Raw genomic sequence first — 8,503 nt, 5'->3', positions numbered from 1 at the left:
CAAAATTAAGCCACCTCCCTAAATCTAGGATCCGCCCTTGTCACATATATACCCTGATCCCTCCCCTTCCTATTGCTTGTATGTCCCTAGATTGTTCCCTTCCCGTTATTGTATCGCCTATAGCACAACCCCTTCCTGTGACGTATGTCTTCACCTGTGATTAGGGGGCTTGCACGTCCCAGAGAAGATAAAAGCCTTGGTTAGCAATAAAGATCTTTCTCTCTCTCTCTGAGCATGTGTCTGACTCCATTCTTTCAATCTCTCCTCTATCTCTCATGCTCTCTGTGACTTTACTATAATCTTTACTTATTATCGCTGTGCAGTTGCACCTGTGATGATTTGTTGGGGGCCCTTCCCCCCACACCCGCTTTCAGCAAGCAAGGCCGCCTCCTCTGCGCGTCGCAGGTTGTTAGTGATCTTCCTGCAGTGCCGATGCTGTTGGCTTCCTCAGAGGATCCAGCATCGCCTGGTCTTTGCTCAGCAGACAGATCGAATGCGCATGTTACAGGCTGCGGTCCCCGACACATAACGTTCCTGATTGTAAATATAAATCACCCCCGTTGTTCTCTGTATACAGGCTCTCCATGCGCTGAAGGAAGTGCTCTGGGATTTCCATGCTAGTCAACGTCATCGATCAATGCTATTGTCCACACAGGCGAGCCGCACACACTGCGCACTCAGTAACACACAGGCAAACATCATTCTCTGTCACACATCTGTTGGCTTGCGGCTTGCTCTGATGCTGGAAGCTACCACGTCACTGGTCTCACCAGGACTCCAAAGACCGGCAGGCTCACTCGTGGTAGAGAGTTTTCAGCGGAGCTTGAAGCTTAAGATGGAACAGAGACAAGGGTTTGGCAATCTATTTCTTGAAAAAGAAAAAGACAGGGAACACCTTCTGAATAGCAGGGGCCTATTGGCGGAGACAGGGTCAGAAGATGAGCTCATCCCGTGGGAAGACAACAGAGGGAGGAACTAGCTGCCTTCTCCACCTGGAGCTGACTCCCATGATGTGGTGGGAGGAAAGCTTTGGAGGCCTTTGTTGGCTGACATGGCATGACTCAAAATTCCAGTAACAATTGAAGCATGGGCTGCATGCATTATGAATCTAGGAAAATCAGAAATTGTCAAAAATGGGGTGGAATGCTTTAAGAGCCATGCCCGTGACATTGTGAGCTGGCATGTACTGGCATTGGCCCTTTGGAATCCAACAACCATATGGCTTACTGTAACTGGCACGGCAGACTAGGAAGAAGTGGCACGGCTCTCATGGCCACAACGAGCATTTCAAGATCTATCCTGAAGATCAACGTGGTCATAGTTTCATATCCACATGAAACTACCAGGAAGACCAGTCACCATGGCCACGATTCAAACTCATGCACCCACCACGAATGCCCCAGATGGAAAAATGAAAGACTCTTACCACTCTCTTCAGTCTGAAATTGGTCAGACCTGCAACAAGGATGCCCTGGTGTTTACTGGCTCTCGTAAGGCAAAAGGTGGAAACAAGAGGAAGTCGGCAATTACTGCCTTGGTGATGGACATGATGCCGGAGATCTCACGATAGACTGTCACGAGACCAACTAATGCCTTTCCTGTGGCAAACACCTTGCTGTTTGTTTTCAGCCAGGTAAGTGGCAGCTACACGTGCGGCATTCACTGGAGGCGATGCACAGAGATTGAGTCGGCTGCATCATCCGAAGACACAATGGAAAAGCTCAACATCACCGGTGAGAACGAAGCCAAAGCCAAGTGTAGAAGAAACTGTTAGGTAGGTAGCTTAGGGACATGCCTGGAAAGGCCCCCATAAAGGTTGGAAAGCACCCAGGCGACCACGAAACACCTGTGAAGACTCTAACTGAGCATGCCCCAATTCAAGCCCCTGAGTCAGATGGGAGCTACACCTGGGTGGCCAAACTAGGTCCAGGTGGGCTTAACCCAGCCAATGCGGTCAACCAATACCTTCAGCCCTGCCTTCCCCCAGCCCAGGGGTGGGCTAGAATAAAGGCAGGGAGCATGCTCGGGGACCCCCTCTTACACTTGTCTACCCTGCTCCTGGACAGCGGCAGGTCGGAGGGTGCACGCGTGTTGCCTGCCGCCTGTGCGTGCCCCCTGCCTCCTCAGGGCCGCTCCAGGCCTGCTTGGGACCCACAGCCTCTCTCCTTGCCCGTTTGCGCTCTCGATGCCTGGTCCCGGCCCGTGCCACAGCCTCTCTGGCCCCCATTGCGCACGTGGCGGTGCTCTTTTCCATGAGGTTGCAGCCGGGGCTCACAAGTGGTCACACAGCGCATATGCTTTTCCGGCTGGAGAACCTGGACCGCCTCCCGTCCTTCATCAAAACCCACTCGGATGACACACGGGCTTGGGCGTGAGTTCTTTCTCGTGCCAAGCCAAGAACCAAGGTATGACCCACTTGAGAAACCTTACAAAACCATCCGCTGCTCATGTCCACGTGCAAGTTGGAACAGAGGAAAACAAAAACAAGGCCCCAAGAATCAAAGTCCAGTCTTGTGTACATCACACCTGAATTTGAGAAAAAGGAGCCCCGATCTCAACTGTACCTTAAGGAGGCGCATCTCTAAGTCTGGAGCAGGACAGAGACGGCTCGTGTTCAGGTTCATCTGGATGAGGAAGCCCACCCGCATGAGGTCATACGGCATGGGCGGATTCACCGAAACACAGCGACTTAAGCGGGATGTGAGCACGAGGGAAACTGTCTCAGCAGCATGATGGGGGGGATGGCGTCAGTCCATCACCAAGGATCAGTCCATCACAGTGGAGGGCAGGACTACAGTCAGGAAGGGAACCGTAAGTGGGGAGGATACTCTGCTGTAGACAGGGACACACACAGGATTGGGTCAAGGCCCTCTCCTCAAGGCGGTCAGGAAACGACTGTTGACCTTATAACCCCTCACTCACTGCCATCAGGTGGATCCGATTCGTAGTGAGCCCAACATCAGGACGTCCTCATGCGGACCCCTGTACCCAAAATGTCATCAAGGCCACACCTGGGCAAGTTCCAAAGGGCCAGGCTGTCCCTCTTCGGACTGGTTCCCAACTCACTCCCGGCCATCAAGTCGATTCTGACTCAGGCAACCCTCCCCTCCAGGACAGAGTCAAGCTGCCTGCCACTGCAGGCTCCTGAGACTAATTGTTTACAGGGGTGGGAAGCCTCATCTTCTTCCCGTGGAGCAGCTGGTAGATTTGAACTGCTGATCTTGTGGTTCCCAGCTCCGCTCGCTCATTGCCACGAGGCCACCAGATCTCCAAGGGAAGCTCAGAGTGTACGCTCTGTGACACAGAGGAGAAGGGAAGCGAGCAGGGCCAGCGTCCCAGACCTCTTGATCCCCAGCGGCAAAACCATCTCACCGACTTGTGAGAAACCGGGGCGTCTCAGACCACCCCAGGTCTGCGGCATCAGAATCTGCACGTTGCCCCAAGCCCAGGTGATTCATAGGAATCGGGGAGACAGGAATTGGGAAGAAGGACTCTTGAAGAGAGTGCGGATAGAATTCCGCACTAGCTCACGGAATTCCAGAGGTTGGCCTGGCTGTGGGGAGGGGAAATACAACATCGCAGGATGTGAGGACGGAGTACCGGAGTACCCGTTCCCTCCCTCTGCAGCAGGAGACATGCGAGTACACTTTGCCTCTGGAAACCGTCCTTGCAAATGCTGTTCTTGTATGTGTGCGTGTGTTCTTTATAAATTAAAAAATGTATTTATTTTTAATCCTTTTATTAGGGGCTTGCACAGTTCTTAGCACCAACCATCCATCCATCCATCCACTCATCCATCCATCCATCCACTCATCCATTCATCCATCCATCCATCCACTCATCCATCCATCCATCCATCCACTCATCCATCCATCCATCCATCCATCCACTCATCCATCCATCCATCCATCCATCCATCCATCCATCCATCCATCCATCCATCCATCCATCCATTGTGTCAAGCACATTTGTACGTTTGTTGCCATCATCATTTTCAGAACATATGCTTTCTGCTTGAGCCCTGTAGGTGCCGTTCTAGGGGGGAATCTGGTCAGGTCCCATGAAAGCTCATCTGCCTTCATAATGCCTTTGTTCAGCTCCAAGGAAGCACTGGCAGATCCCTCTTTCTCCCAGAGCTGTGAGATAACGGAGGCAGCAGGTCTTCATTCCATGGAGCTGCAGAGCCTGGTTCAGGGAAAGCGACAGGCAGGAGGCCAGGCCACCTGTGGTGCACATGGAGAGGGAGGGCAGAAGGAGAGAGGTGGGCGTTGGGGAAGGAGATGCCTGCAGTGTCTAAGGAGGACCAGATGGCACCAAAGAGGTCCACTGGCTGTGGCTAGGCTCTCCATGTTGATGCCAGTCTGCACCACACCACGCATGCACACACACACACGCACGCATGCACGCACGCACACACACGCTGCTGCTATTGAATCCGTTCTAACTCACAGAGACCCCTAGAAGACAGATTATAACTACCGTATGTACTTCAGTATAAGCTGACCCGAATATCAGCCGGACACCTATTTTTACCACAAAAACTGCATTAAAGATGTGTGGGAAAACTCGGCTTATATGTGAGTACACACACCCCTGTGCGTTTCTGAGACTAACTTTTTCACTGCCAGAGAGGTGATTCTGACTCATAGCGACCTTATAGGACAGGGTAGACCTGCCCCGTGGGTTTCCGAGACTGCCCCTCTTTAGGAGAGCAGAAAACCTTGGTAAGGCCTTAGGCCCCTTTCTCCCGCTGTGCAGGTGTGTAACATCAGCCAAGCGGAGCACACTCCAGGCTGGGGCATTTGTGGGGGAAGCAGAGGTCCTTTCTGTTAGCATGCACACTAGCGTTGATAGCCGCGGCAGTCACGTCAGGGGTGAGGGACTGCGTAGTCCAGGCTGCTGGGGAGGAAAGGTGGATGGTGGCGGGGGTGGGGGGGTGGGGGGTGGGGTGGGGGGGGTGGGGGGACTGAAGGACCAGGAGAGCAGAGACAGCACACGTGGAGGAAGGGGAGGGGCCAGGGACGGGGGAGTAGGAGCTGTTGGTGAGCAAGCGCTCAGGAACGTGAATGTATCTGAAGTGAGGTCGAGGGTCAGGTCCCCAAGGTCAAAGAGATCATGACACTGGGGTAGCTGGATTGACTAGACCATCAGCCAGGAAAGTGTCACCGGTGAGAGGAGGGAAATTGAACAGGAGTAGGACCTTGAGAAAACTCATTTCCATCTGGAGGAATTTTTTTTAATTAATAAATCTTTTTATTGGGGCTCATACAACTCTTATCACAATCCATACATACATCAATTGAGCAAAGCACCCTTATACATTCGTTGCACTCGTCATTCTCATAATTCACCTTCCACTTGGGTTCCTGGAATCAGCTCGGTTTCCCTTTCCCCCCCCCTCCCCCTCCCTCCCTGCTCCCCCCTTCCACCTGGTCCCTTGATAGTTTATAAATAATTGTTATATCTTATCTTACACTGCCGGGCATCTCCCCTCACCCACCCTCCCATTGCCCATCTCCCAGAGAGGAAGTTACACATAGATCTCCAAGATCTGTTCTCCCTTTCCACACCCCCTTCCCTACCGGTGTTGCCACTCCTACTGCTGGTGTTGATGGAGGAATTTTCAAGATAGATAGATAGATATCTCCCCCAGACATCAGAGGGAAGAAATGGTGGAAACAGAAGTCAGTGAACTTTCCTGTCTGGTTCCCAGAGTCTCATGGGGCCAAAATGTAAGATAATGATGATGCATCGTCTACCTGGTCAGATGTTTTTCTGATCCTGGTCAGTGACCCTTGGATCCTGAGCGACCATGGTCCAGAGTGTGCACCCCCAGGCCTGGCTGGCCAGAGGAACACGAGGAAGGAAGGGCAGGGCTGCTGAGGGAAGGAAGGAAGTCGTGCCCGAGCGTCGAACACAGGACAGAGGGTCGGGGCGCGGCAGAGGCAGGAGTCTTGCCTTCTGTACGGACAGCCTGGTCCAGTTCCCAACTGGGTTCACTTCTCCTCTGTCCGTGGGAGTTGGTCTGTTGTTAGGATGCTTGCCAGGTGTCAGTGGAGCTGCTAGACTAAGACAGCCTAGGAAGAAAGCCTGGGGGGTGGAAGTTACATCATCTGGTGTCAATTTGAGAGGATGACAGTGAAGGGGTGGAGTCTAGCCTGTCAATCTGGAGATAGCCAAGGGACCTCTGTGTGGGCATGGCCTTCTCCTGAGAATCCTGGGAACTGGTGTTTTCCTTCTTGGAGGTGGGAGACACTTCTCTCTTTCTGTTTACTCCCCCGGGAGAATTTGTAGCTGACAAGACACATGGAACTGCACTAGTGCCCTGACCTGGAGAAGCCACGTGGAGACCCCTGCCAGCGCTGAGATGCTTACAATGCCACTGGATCCACATGACTTTCTACCCACTGGGCTGTGATCTTCCTGCATTTGGCATCATTGCATGTCTTTTGTGAGTCTGAAGAGGACTTTATAGACTGGTATCAGACGTTTGGGGCAATATCGGACTTATGGGCTTGGACTGGACCAGGCTGGGATGTTTTCTCAATGCACAGTTTCTCTTTGATCTAAAACTCTCTCTCATGCACGTATGAGATTCTATGCATTTGTTTCTCTAGTCTACCCGGACGAACACACTGGGTGATCCACTGCCAAAGAATATCATCCAAGGAAAAGCCTGGGGATGTGCGTGGTCACCAGGAATCAGGGGTCAACTTGTTAGCAACAGCAATGACCTACGAGAGGCACATTGAGATGGCCCTCACTTTTCAGAGGAAGAAGCTGAGTCTTGAAAGAATTGGTCTGTCCAGGGTCACTGGGAGAGGGATGGACACAGAGGCTGCAGCAATGGGCTAAAGCAGAACACTGGTGAGGGTGGCCCGGGACCTGACTGTGTTTCCCTCTGTTGTGTATGGCTTTGCTGTGAATCAACGGTACCTCACCACACCACACCACCACCAACAACAGCAACAGCAACAACAAATACTGGCTCCCAACCCTCCTCATGCAACACGTCCTTCTCGGTGGCGGCCTGAGAGAAAAGATGGGAGGAATCAGGGGCTGGAGAACCGGGTACCAGAGAGCTTATAGGTGGGAAGTGTGTAGTTACATAATCTGGTGTCAATTTGAGACTATTCAGAATGAAGGGGTGGAGTTTAGCCTGTCAATCAGGTCACAGCTTGATGACCTCATTTGGAGGCATGATGGAGATGCATAGCTCACTGGAGGCCAGGCACACTCTGTCTCTGCTTCATATTTCTGTTGACGAGCCACATAGAGCTACACTGATGGAGCCAGAGCCCTGGAGCTGGAGGAGCCACGTGGAGACCCACGCCAGCGCTGAGATGCTTCCACCGCCACTGGATCCACAGACCTTCCACCCACTGGCCTGTGATCTTCCTGCAGTCGGCGTCATTGCATGTGCTGTGAGTCTGAAGAGGAATTTATAGACTGGAATCGGACATGTGGGCTAAATTTGGACTAATGGGCTTGATCTGGACCGGGATGTTTTCTCAATACACAACTGCTCTTTTATAGCAAGCTCTTTCTTATAGGCGTATGAGTGTCTAGGAATTTGTTTCTCTCGTCCACCCTGACTAACACAGGAAGGGCATGTGCCTGTGGGAGAAGAGGCCAGGAATCTGGGATGCTCTGTGAAAAGCAGACGGTGGGGCCGTCACCTTGCCCTCTGCGACACCGAAGGTCCAGGTGGCTTAGGACTTCCTGACTCACGCAGCCAGGCTGGAAGCCCCGGAGTGGCAGGTGCCGGCACCCCCTTTCCCAGGAGCCGCAGGGCAGTTCTGAGCCGGGACAATTCCAAAGACGGCTTCCTGAGAGGCTGGCCTTGCAGGGCCCTGGCTGCACTCGGGCTCCTTTGGTCTTCTCAGTGACTCCGTGTGTGGTCCAGGGCCTTTTGGAATCCTGGTCCCATTCCATCATTAGAAATAGTAGCCGCTATGGCCTGCTGTGCGCTTCATAGAAACATTTCAAAACAACAACAAAACGACATGCCCTGCTCTTCTCACACTTATTCTAAACTACGCCCCCCCCCACATTTTTTAAGTGGAAGATCCTGACAATAATTTCATAACTCACTAACGGGCCACGTTTTGAAACACCATCCTAGCCTGCGAGGGTCTCTAGGGCTGAGCTTGTGTCCTGGTCACACCCACAGCTGTGGCCTCAATAACATCTAATAAGAGCCTGCCTCCCCCTGCACCCCCTGCACCCCCAAAAAAGGTCATCCCACCACACTGACTGTGGCCTTCTGTGAAGCCTGAAGGAGTTTATTTACGCAGAGACCTCTGCAAAGAAATACCCAGAGGGCTCCAGCCTGGGGCTCAGTAGAGGTGCTTGTTTACTGGGGACCAGTCTGGTCCTGGAAGGGTCAGCACAGGAGGCCAGCACGGTCCGGGCCCAGAGTGGTTTGAGTTCCACTTGGATTTCTCCACTTACCGGATGACGCAAAGCAAGTTCCTCAGAGAGCTGAGCCTTGGTGTCCTGA

The sequence above is a fragment of the Tenrec ecaudatus genome, chromosome 4, assembly GCF_050624435.1.
Source record: "Tenrec ecaudatus isolate mTenEca1 chromosome 4, mTenEca1.hap1, whole genome shotgun sequence".
In the NCBI taxonomy this organism is placed as follows: domain Eukaryota; kingdom Metazoa; phylum Chordata; class Mammalia; order Afrosoricida; family Tenrecidae; genus Tenrec; species Tenrec ecaudatus.
The sequence above is the reverse complement of the archived record's forward strand: the minus strand, read 5'-3'. Positions refer to the sequence as shown.